This window comes from Phyllostomus discolor, chromosome 9, assembly GCF_004126475.2.
Source record: "Phyllostomus discolor isolate MPI-MPIP mPhyDis1 chromosome 9, mPhyDis1.pri.v3, whole genome shotgun sequence".
Taxonomy (NCBI): Eukaryota; Metazoa; Chordata; class Mammalia; order Chiroptera; family Phyllostomidae; genus Phyllostomus; species Phyllostomus discolor.
In genome coordinates, this window is record NC_040911.2 from 99,688,299 (window position 1) to 99,700,685 (window position 12,387).

Below are 12,387 nucleotides of genomic sequence, written 5' to 3' on the forward strand. Positions count from 1 at the left end.
TGACAGGGTGCTTGTCCTCAGGGAGCCCAGGGTCCTCTGAGTGTAGGATGCAAGTAAGCGAGCAGTGACAGAAAGTGGTGAGAAGGTCTGTCTTGGAGGACAGGCACCGGGGAAGCGAGACTTGAAAGGGGAACAGAGAGCAGAGTGGCATCAGGGAGACCACCCTGGAGGCGGCAATATCTCAGCTGAGGCTGGAAGGATGCACCCTTGCAGCCAGTCCCCCCAAACCAGCCTTGGTGGGTCCAACAATCTAACCCGCAGACCAATTCCCTCAACGTCGTGCCAGGCTCTGCCGTTTGCGTGGGCCCCTTTCAGAATTTCAAGGAGACGACAGCAGAGCGTTAAACCTCCCTCAGTGGGTTAAACCCCCATGGATCACACAGCCACAACGCTGGCTGTGGCAGGTGCCCCGAAAGCGGTCCCGGAGGAGAAAGAAAGACAGCAGGAGAGAGAAGCTCCGTCCCCCCAGCACACGGTCAGTGTTCAGCAGCGGCTGCTGAGTGGAGACGAGCTTCCCGTCTGCAGGCCAGGTGGCAGAAGTCTGTAAGCAAACAGCTCCTCTGGCATTTTCTTTTTCTGGAAGTTCCGTACAGGCCCAGAGATTGATATCTGGCCCCGGGGAAACACGAGCAGTGTGACTGCCTTCTGTCTTGGAGACGACTTGGGTATTATTACATTTAACCAGTTGATTTGGGAAAAAAATACATATATATGACCTTTTGGAAGAGATCTTTCTCCACATCCTACCCTGACAGTGAGATGATGATAAACTGACCTTAAACAAAAGTGATTTTTATTAAGGCTCATGGAGTGCATTTTCTGTGGCCGCCGCGCAATGAAATGTATACATTTTCCTCCGGTCTATTAATCTGAGTAGTCTTGAATTGCCAAGTCAGGTAAAGTGAGTCCACGGGTAGCTCTTAAATGCATTAAACCCCTGGAAATATAAGATCCTTCTCCAACAGATGAGGTTTGGTGGTGCAGCTCATTAGCATTTGAACAAATTTGTGAGACTTTTAAGGCATGTTGTTGGATTGAGCTAAGTAGGCTAATGCAGAGAATTCCAGACCCTAATGGCCCCATTTATCAAGGGAGTAGGTTTTAGCAGAATGCATAAGCCTCCCTCGCATGGCCATTTTACTATGCATTTAATTCTATTGCAACATGGTGCTGCAGGCGGAGGAAATGAAGAACTTAAACAAGGTTAACATTCCGAGAAAAGACGGGGGAAAAATCGATACCGCCCTCCTTCCCCAAATAAAAGATGATTTACAAAAATGGAAATCTGCATGGACGGCGGGGTCTGGCAGAGGGAGAAAGGCGCCCGTGATGTTTTCCGACCGGGACTTGAGCTGTCATGTCCTCTTGAATTCATGTCCGCTTTCAGGGATAACGTTATCAAAATGTTTTAGTGGGATTAATTAAAGGTTATTGATCGGCTAACGGCCCTCCTGCAGCTTCGAGATTTATTTTGAGGCCCCGTGAAGACTCCGGGAGCCTGTCTTCATCCCCCGTTCCACATTCCCGTGGACATCAGATGCCCTCCTTCCTGTTTACGTGTGCTCCGGGGGGGTGGCACCGGCCGCCTGTCCTCCCACTCGGGGAGGTTTGCCAGAGTTTATCGTGAAGCTGCGTCTCCTGAAATACCCGTCCGCTCAAGATTTTGTTTTGTCTGTTAGCAGTTTCATAATTCTGTAACTCCATGACATTTGCAGATAGATGTGGTATCATGGTTTGCTCTACCAGGGAGATAACCCAGGACTCACGACACGTAGCCTTTTGGCCCTTTGAGGCAGGGGCTCGTATCTCGCAGGTGACTCTCAGGGGTAGGGGTGGGTAAGTACGAGTGAGCTCCCAGAGCTCCTTGCACAGCGTGAATTTGAACTTCTCCGTTGAACTACATCCTGTGTGTCTGCCCGTGTTGTTTTAAGGCTGGGCACCCAGAACGGGCGACTCTTTATAAATGGCTTTTGGTTCTCTATTTATACAGCTAGTAAGAACCTCCAGAAGTCACTTAAATTTCTCAGATACACCCCACTGCATTTTATGAGGGAAAAATGTATGCTCTGGTAGCTTCACAAATTAAGGGGTTTTTTAAGGCTGCAGAATATATCTCTTATAAATGTCGAGGGTCCGTGGTATATAACTTTTATTCTTCAGCAGATGTTACCCTGCTGCTGAGATTGGAATTGCTTTGCGACTAATACGTAACACGCCCCCGCAGTGGCTTCTTTCACTCACACTGTCGTCGAAAGTTGTTTCCCTAAAAAGTCGAGTCTTCCCAATTTCCTGTTTCCTTCCCGAGAATGGGTTTCTGTACGGTGCTTGGCAGGATCTGAGTTATTAGCAGCAAGAGTGAAGCTAAGTCAAATCAGAGCTGAACGTAGACTGGATTTCCGTCACTCCAAAGATGTGAAATTGGAGCTTACGTCACGAGTTTGGCAGTTCGCCTCCCGCCTTTGCAACACTCCGAGTGCTGCTCTGTGCAGTGAAAACAGGTTAGCTAGCTAGTGTTCTGAGTAGAAGGGCGAACGTGTGTAAAGGCCGTGTTTCATCAGGGTGCATCGGAAATATGCAAACAGCCTTCACACACACAGCAATGCCCTTTATACGTTAATGGAACTCCCACCCAAGCCCGCAGTGAATGGAAACCCACAGGCACATCACGCTCAGCACTCAGGGCAGGTCCCGCTTCCGCCGGGGCCTTTCCTGTCCCCCTGGCCCAGGCTGGGCGTCTCTCCCCAAAGCCGTCCCGTGTTTCCATCCACGGTTGCACATGCACGTTGGCCGCCTCCTTTCTTGTCTGCGCCCCTTACTGGCAGAGACAAGGTCGCGCGGTCCTTTCTTACGGCTAAGCGCAAAACTGATACGGTAGCAACTCCAAGGACATCGGCGAGTGAGTTAATAAATGAAGGACTACATGCAAGTGTGAACTTTTTTTTTTTTGAGCTTCAGACCTTTTGCTGGAAACCAGAAATGGGGGGAAAAAAGATAGTAGCACGGCTGGAGACCTCGAGTCTTTCTCCAGCGTGTCCTTTCAGAAGGGACAGCACACTGCCCTGAACGACCCCTGTTTGAACCCCCTCCTGGTGGCTGTCCCCAGGACACCCCAAACCGCTCCAGTGAGGAGCCTGAGAGATGGGAGGGGAAAGAGGCAGGACCGGGAATGCCGCACCCCACAGTCTGACAATCTGGACTTCTCCAATCTTCCAAATGGTCAGCCGGGCCTGGGAGACTGGCTTTGCACAGCGGTCGTGGGGGATTCGCTTTGTGGACCCTTCCCGTTCCTGTGTTCCCGGTCTGAGACCACCTTCTACGGACAGGCTGACTTACTCTTCTGTACTGCTCTTGTGGGTTGAATTTAAACCATCACCTTGGAAGTTTCTAGAAAAATTCTAGGCTTCTCACGGTGATGTCCTGTGAATGGCTTGATTCTCTGGATTTGGCAGTAGAAAGAAGCACAATTTTTTTTTGTATGAGTTAAGTTCCAGTCCCATTTTTAAATCAGCAGATGCCCTTCACTCATCTGCCTGCAACTTTAAGAGCTAGTCCACTTAAAATAAAGGTCAACAGTCTTCATGCTTAATGCCCAACATTTTCTGACGTCATTTCCCCAATTGTAGGTCACATCATCTTTTAACCCCTATTTAAGTATGTTATTTGGGGCTGCAATTAAAAAGCACACCAACGAAAATTAACAAAGCTTTTTTTAAAAAAAATTAGTTGTGTCTTCCCACAGGGCTGTCATTAGGGGAAAATAATCTACAGGAAATTGCTTGGCAAATCGTGAAGTTCCATATAAACATAGGAGATAATTACCAAAAACTGTAGCATGTGAGGTTCTTGAGCACAAAACAATAAGCTAGAGAAAACCCTGGGATAATACAAATTCAGAAAGGAAATCATAAAAGTGAACGTAACCATCCTAATAAGTATTTTGCAGCAGCGTGACTTTAGGGTATGAGGAGTTACTACACCCATTTAATGCGGGTGTTTAGCACTGTATGCATTTAGCAAAACATTTTCATGTAAAATACCGTATAATACTCAAAAATTCTGTTTCGTACACATACATGCACATAACTGTAGATACTACACATTTAAACAAATATTGCATACGGATATGTACATAAAACAACATCTAACATAATTTTTGACCAGTTTAAACATCATAAGGTAGATGTTTAACTCTAAATTTTTACTACTTTGCGAACTCAGCCCTTGTGGAAGATGGGACCTGCCAACCTACTTCCAGTTCCTTAAGAAGGGGCTCCGGAACTTGGCCTGTTATTTCGAGGCTGGCATCTCATCTTGTCTTAAACTCCCACCCGCAATGGCAAGCGCATGGAAACTGTACGTGGCAGGTGTCTGGTGTATGCGAACATCAAAGCCGATTTGCTCAGGAACTCCATTTAAGCACAAAATCACAGGCATGAATATGCAAGGCAATCTGAATGTGTGTTTATCAGCAACTGGATATTAGGCAAGGGGGGGAATTAAAGTAGATTGCACTTAGAGCTGGAGGAAGGAAGGATAAACACAAATTTGCAGGTGAGTGTTAGCAAACAGCGCATCCCTCCAAGAGGAGTCTGCCGCAGACCCCTCTGAACTCGGCGGGAAATTGACATTCCGTTTGCGCTGCCGCGTATTAGAACTGGAAGCCTCAAGTCATGATTCTCAATAGGGACACGGCAAATTACTGTATCTACATGGCAGGCACTTGGCTCTTAAGAGCAGGCGAGATTGAGGGTTATTTGAGGCATTTAAAATAAAAATTTCAGATAGGATCAAATCAGTGTTATTTTTGGTCAATCAGCAAGATAGTCAACAAGCGTTTATGACACAGCCACTTATCTGTATACTTTTTTAACTCTGTGCTGGGCTGGATTAGAGTCGGGGGGGAAAACCTGAAGCATCAGAAGAAAGGACAGATCTCAGGCCCTGGCCTGAAAGGTCAAACGGTGCTAAACGAGGGCCTTGGAGACAGACAGACACACGTGGTCTTGATTCTTAAAACCTCTTATGCTCTCAAGCAACTTTCCGTTTTACTCCAGGGTCAGGTTCTGAAGTCAGCCCACCAGGAAGGAGACAAATTACCTTTGAAATTTCCTTAAATCTTCTAACCTTAAGCCTTTTTTCTATTGTTGAATTTTTTTAAGCGTTGAGCTCCTATCCCGGTAGACTCAAATTCGTTATCAATCAAGTCACACATGCAAACACACACACAAAGGAGGCGCCATTTTTGCGCCCACTAACTTCGAGAACTGCTGAGCTACAAAGAAAGGACCGAAAAGAAAGTCAACATGCAGATGTCGAACTTTTGAATCCTCCTGCCTGTAAGATGCGACCAGATCCCCAGGGTGAAGGGCGGATGGTGAGACTTCTTCCCAAGTGCCCCTGCTCGCCTGCAGGGTTCACTCTGATCCTTGTAATAATAACCCCCTAACACATGCTAATGGACTTATTTGATGTCTGAGGATTGAATGAAACGGCGGCTGGCATCTTCCTTGAGGGTTAAGTTAGACCCCCAGCGTGCACGTTGTGTGTGCGGTCGGACACTGCTTCCCGTGTGTGCTCTCTGTCAGTGCACTTGACCTCCCTGGGCTTCGGCCCTGTTCTCCGAGGCGCAACGTTAGACATGGCGCCTCCTCGATGGGGCTGTCCACTCTGCGTGGTAATGCAGGAGGGGCTGTTAGCGCACAGGTGACAGGAAAGGAAAAAGTCGCAGCTGTCATTATGATGATTACAAACAGTTGTTGTTGTTGTTGTTGGGATGGTGGTGATTTTGCGCCCTGCGACTTGGGACACCTTACCGGATCTTTCTGTGCTGCTGTCGTCATCTCATCTGCCAAAGGGCGCGTGACCTTCCCGCCTCCCACCCTGAGCATCTGCAGAAGAGACAGAGAGATAAGGAGTTGGAAGAGCACTGAAGACTGTACAAGCGGAAGGCGAAAACAGAGTAATAAAATGCAGTACTTGAGTTCCAAGGAATCCCAGTTTCAGAGATGTTGCGTACCCACGTATTCTTAAGAACCAGAAGTGTGGCTGCGTGGAGATCCTCGTGGAGATCCTCGTGGGGCCCCAGGGACGTCATAGAGGGCTGAGTGTGGCCCGCCCCCGCCCCCGGGAAGCAGCCTGAAGTGCGTGTTCTCGGGAAGGGGTCACGGACGCCTTTATACTATTCCCGAGGAGGAGCCTCATGCAGCAGACGCCCATGGAGAGGCCTCGAGCCCCCGTGGCAAGACACCTAACTTCATTTTCCCCCCTATAGCTGGACGACATCCCCCTTATGAGCCCTTATGCCTTTGGGTGACAGAACTTCATCAGGGTCCCATCACGGGACCTGGGGTCCGTTCAGCCTCCTGGATTGTGTCCAGCCTTCAGGAGGCCTCTGGACGGCCCAAGACTGGGAGGTCACACGTGGTCCTCAGTTCTGACCTCGTGCCCACACCGACTGCTGCAGGGATGGTCTCTGGCCGGAAGCCGCTTTGGGACTGCGGGTTCCCGTCTCGCGAGGCTGCAGGCGCCCTTGCTTACTTACGGCGGGGCAGTGTGTCTAGGCAGCTGGGGAGGCGGCCTTCCTGCACAAGGCACTGGGGCAGAGGCTCTGCTCCCCAACCCCCAGATTCACCCAAAGGATTCCTTTCCATGCTGCTCCCACACCGCCGACCCCACCGGTGGCTGAGGATTCGGCTCAGCAAATAGCAGCGGGGAGGCAGGACCCGGTGCCAAGGCTCTGGTGTGTAAGTCTGCAGGAAGGCTCCTCCTTCGCTCTCCTGCACCGCACCCCTCTCAGCACCCAGGGGTGCTTACCTTCTGGGTGAAGGGACGCGGGAAGTGGAGGTGAGCTGCACCTCCGAGCGGTCGCAGTCTGTTCTCCTGAAGCTACTTTGTTAAACGCTAGGGTATGTGCTGCCTGCGAAAGCCCAGCACGAGACTTCAGTTCCCTGCCTCTGCTCCCTGCTCCAGGACCCGTTCTCTGGGGCAAGGGCCGCCTCTTCCAGAATGGGGACGCATGGCAAAAGAAGGCGCCCGAAGGGGTGCACTGCTCATATTTCAAAGGCATCGCGCAGCCACAGTGTTTAAAAACAGGACCCACCGCCAACGATTCCCAAAGGAGTGGCCATGGCCGTATTGCTGCAACCTGTACGGCCGGAGAGGACCAGTGAAAGGCTTCCGTCCATTTAGGACGGTGCCAGCAGCCTGCCGAGTTTGCGGACCATTCCCCACCGGACCGACTGATTTCTTTGTTTCAGCCGCGTCCTATTCTGCTACAGCCTGAAAGGAGGTGAGAAGTAGTTCTTTATGCTTTGTCATTCTCGAGCAGATTTTTCATTATGTAAAAAGCAATTATAATTCAGAGAAAAACAAGTCCATGTGCGAAGTGGAAAAATAATTCTAACATCGCTCGAAGGCTCCAGTTGGGGTCTGCAGATCCCGTCTCCGGGTGCAGTGTGCGTGTGCACGTGCCTGAGTTAGAGGGGCGCCTCCAAAAAGCACGCTCTCTCCCTCCAGCCCTGCACACTCGCTCTCTCCCACGCCAGGAACACACGTCATCGGGCCAATGTCCTGCCCGCCCCCCACGTCCAGACCCCACAGTTCTCCCCTCAGCTGTTTTTTGGGAGCCTTCAAGTCCCCGCCCCATGTCTGACCCTCTCCGATTCGGCCCTGTTCACTTTGCAATCCTTTAGAAAGTGTGCCACGTCACTCCCCTCCTCCCTCCTTTAAAACTCCGTCCGGGACTTCACACCGTTCAGTGGCTCCCTGGGTGTATTAATTTCCCAAGGCTGCCGACACAAAGGACCCCAAACAGGGCGGCTTGAAGCAATGAGAATGTATCGTCTCACAGCTCCCAAGGCTGGGAGTCCAAAATCGAGTCGTAGGCAGAGCCAGGCTCTCTGGGGTCTCTGGAGGATTGTTTCTCGCCTCTTCAGAGCTCCGGGTGGTGGCCTGCGGCCCTCGGCTGGCAGATTCCCACTCTGGTCGCGGCCTCCGTCCTCACAGGCATGGCTTCCTCCGCAGCATGCCTGCGCCTTCACGTGGCATCTCTCCTCTTCGTGTTTGCGCCCAGATGTCCTTCATTCTGTAAGGACACCCGTCCTGTCGGGTGGGGACCCACCCTAATGACCTCATCTCAACTTGAACTCACCTGCAAAGACCCTACTTCCGAATAAGGTTGCATCCATAGACTCCAGGGTAAGGGCTCCAGCCTGTCTTTGTGGGCTCACTGTTCGGCCCCCAATACTGGGTTCCTTCAGACACAATCCAGCGTTTGATCATCACCTACGAGGGCTTGCAAAACCTGACTCCTCGCCAACTTTCAGTCCCGCCTTCGGTCCTTGTCCCCGAGTTCTTTGGTACCTCAAACTCACGGGCCTTGAATCCCTCTCTTAAACGGCCACGCCTCTTCCTACTTTAGGAGTCTCTGTTGTTGTTGGTGTGGATTTTTTTTTTTTTGCCAAGTCATGCATTCTTCCGGAAGCGTGTGCCTCTCCCGTACCCTGCCACGCGCGGTGCCCTCATTGCCCACGCCGGCTTCAGTCCCACCGCAAAGCCCACCTTGCGTGTCCGGATGAGGTCTGGCTCCTCGATCACCTCCGGGAGTCCTCCTTCCGTGGACTTCGCCACCACTGGCAATTGATTCACGTAGGGGTGCTTATTTATTTGCGTGATTTATTTATCGTTTATTTGTGTGTGATTAAATAATGTGCGATTATTTAAATCATATCCATCTCATTTGCATAAGGTAGAGCAAAGGGTGTCCAGGCCACAGGAGATGCTTACTAAATAATCATTGCGTGAATAAATACGAGAGCCCATAAATACAAGATTAAATTATGGCGTTGTGGGTGAGTCCTGGGAGGCACTCACGGGACTGGTGACACTCAGAGAAATTGCTGGTTTCCCGTGATCTTGGGTGTTTCGGATCTCATCACTTAATGTCGACTGTACGAAGAAGGAGTCTATGCAAGATTTCCTGTTGTTCGTGTTCCCATAACGACCAGCAGGCAGTGACTGTGCCAACCGGATTTAAGAGCCCTCAAAGAGAGAGAGAGAGGCAGAGAGAGAGGGAAAGTAGAAGAACAAAAGAGAAAGGAGAGCACGTGTGTGCGTGCGGTGCCAGATTTACGGCTCGGGGAGGCGGCGGGAGCCACTCTATCTCCTTTTGCGACTCTTTAACTCCGCACAAAAGAGACGCGCCCCCAGCCCTCGGCGGGGTCAGGCATTAATCCTCATTAGTCACCACGGAGTTGGGTGTGCTTCCTGCGCGCCCCGGGAGACCTGCAGAGAGCCCTTCCCAAGAAGGATAAATGCGTTATCTCATAGTTCACCTACTCCGGAATACCTAATGGGCTGCGCCGGGAGTCTGCGTTGTTCATCACCGCCTGGAAGGGGCAAGCCGGTCCCTATTGAAGGCTACTAGACCATGAGTGATTTATGGTGCTTTTACCCCCTCCGCTGCTGGGGGGGGGGGCGGCCACATGGGTAGAATTCCATCTGTCCCATATGTAGCCCCTTTAATTAATGATTTATCTTATTATCTTCCTTCCTGAAAGGAGGGGGGGCAAAAAAAAAAAAGAAAAAGGTTTTTACTTGTATCGGTTCAACTACCCTCCGCCCGACAGGATCGTTATCTAAATCCCAGTGACAAACAAGTGGACGACGGGGAACGTTCTGGCGAAGAAAAACCTAAGGGGAAGCAGGTTAGCAAAATCCCTGGCTTCCTGGAGGAAACATCAGTAGGTGTTTCCTAGTGCTGCCTGTGGAAAGGTCAGTGCTTTGACACCCACACCCACATACACACACACGCACACACGCACACACACACCTGCTCGACTGTCCATGGGACAAGAGAGGAAATGCAAAAAGGGTCCAGAGGATGAGAGAAACCCCCTCACCCAGTGGCCTAGCAGTTAGACGCTGGAAAAAAGACGACTTCTTATTAACATGCAATTGTCACCGTGTTAATAATGAAATATTGATCTGTTCCTGCTTAATGAAAACCAACTTATTCTCATTTGCCCCTGGAAAGAGGAGACCGCTCAGGGGCCCCCTCCGGCACCTTTGCAGCGTCCGTCTGTGTGTTGCCCACAGTTGCGTTTGTTTTTCTTCCAGTGCCTACATCTGAGAACCGGGGAACAATTGGTGATCAGGCCAAGAAGAAAAAACACTTCTTCTTCCTTCTTTGAACTTCAGTTATCTGATTTAGCAAGAAAAACCTTCACGGAGACCTTACAACATAGTGGGCATTGGCAATTTTATGATTAGATGATTGTGATCTTCTTCAATAAAAAATACTGTTATATTAGGAATGCAAAACCTTAGGAAATCACTAACCCGCCTAATCTATAGAGCTGGATTTATAGCTCTTTCCAACCAGGTGTGCACTGCGGTAAGGACAGGGTCCTCTCCACAAGATGTGTCCGTCTTAGTTGTGGAGACCAGTTTTACCCAGAGAAGCTGCCGAATGGCCCATCTTAATTAGCTGCCAATTTTGTGGGCGATTCTGCTTTCCAGTCCCCCGTTTCTCCCACTCACTTATTTACCTGTGGTTTTGAGATTATCTGTGAAGCAACCTCTTTCGGAAAGACTGCCATGAGCCGGTGACTGCCACCCCCTGAAGATGGAGCTCATTTTGATTTACCATTTTAAAGGCAAACACTCTTGAGGTCAGGCCTCTGCAGAAAGAGGAATTCACAAGGCAATACCTTGCTCCTTCCCCCCTCCCCTTGTGCATCTATCTATCACCAAAGGCATGCACCCTGGGGGGGGGGGGGGGGGCGGGTGCCGTGTGCTCACCAACATGGCGGCTCTCGTTGCTTCTGGGAGGTGCTACTACAAGCAGGTTCACGTAAACATTTATATAGGTTTCAGAAAACAGTGGTTACCGAGGAAGAGCCCTCTTCTGTTTACCAAAATCCAGAACAAAGAAACATTGCTACAGCTTCCGGTAATTGACACGTGGGCGTGTTTCTCAAGTCACTGACTGGAAGAAGTGAGTGTCTGAGATTTATTTTTGACAGGACTTAAATTACTGGTAGCCCGACACGTTTCTGAACAATTACGAGACACCGGAGGTGTTTCAAGTAATGGGTGCTGTGTGTGTGTTTGAAGGATGGGGAAGTTTGGAAGCCGCTGGAACAAAACAATTTTCCATTTGGTTAGTAAGATGCTCACCGTTACATTTATATTACTAAATAGCACACACATAGTTGACTCCTCAAATGATAGTTTGTGCTCGGAATAAAAGTCATACTTAAAGAGAGAGAGGGAAAAAAAACCCTCCACTTGATGAATTGGTGAGTCACAGGAATTCGCGGCAGGAAGGGGCCTCGGCTGGCTGTCAAGTTCGCCCCCTCCCCCGGCTGCTCCGCAAGTCCCCAAAGTGCACCCAGCGCAGAGAGCTTTGTCCTGCTTTGTTTCAAACGTCTCTCGCAAACCGGCGCTTAACGCTCATTAATTAGGGACGATCTTTCAGGAGCTCCCAGGCGCTGTGAAACCAGCCATCTGAACTCCGGCTGGACGATTGAAATTCGCACTTGGTGAGCTGCCCCGGGTCCCCCACAAGATGAAGGCACTGCAGCTGCCGTCACTGGCGAAGCAGCGACATCTCAAGTCACCCAAAAAGTCAACGCCATCCCAGTTCCGCCCCCTCCTTTCCTGTTCGTGCGTCAGATGAAAATCGGAGATTATTGCCAGCTTTCCAGTCCTCCTCCTTTGTATTTCCTGTGGCTTTAAAAGGGCAGGACTTGGGGGAGGGGCCTCTCTCTCAGACTTACCTGTTCTTGTCATTCTTAAAGGTACAGGTCAGGAAAACCAGCCCTGACTTTTTTTGCCCCAAACCTGGTGACATGGGGCTTTATCACCCTTCCAAGATATTTTTTCTCCTTTTGTCACATGGATGCATCCAGAGACATCCATGAATGAGCCCGTGTCCTCTGACGACCCCCAGAGAATTACTTAGTCCTGAGTAAACAAAAACAAAAGCAGAAATTCCCTTCACCTTTCTTTTTTTTTTTTTATGGGAGACACAAAAAAGTCTGCATTGTCAGAGTCTAGAGCATTTATTCTCAACATCGGGTGATTTGACCCCCACCCACTACCTCTGGAGGATATCTGGCAATGTCTGGGCACAGTCTGGGGAGTCGCTACTGGTATCCAGTGGGTGGGGGCCGGCGATGCTGCTAAATGCTGCATAGTGCACACAGGGTGGCCCCGTAACACAGGATGGGCCAACCCTGAAAATGCCCGGGGCCAAGGCTGAGCAGCCCCAGTGGGGAGGAACGGGGTCGTGCTGGCCCACCAATGCCCTGTGCTGCCGGGTTGGTTGCCAGGCTGTTACCTCCAGCCCACACACCCAAACTGAACAGCATCACAAGGGCTGAC

General features: G+C 50.3%; 1 protein-coding gene across 2 annotated transcripts in view; it reads left to right on the forward strand.

The window, feature by feature from the left end:
• TSHZ2 (teashirt zinc finger homeobox 2) overlaps positions 1-12,387 on the forward strand; it is a 407,162-nt gene that overhangs the window by 73,858 nt on the left and 320,917 nt on the right. The window lies entirely within an intron of this gene.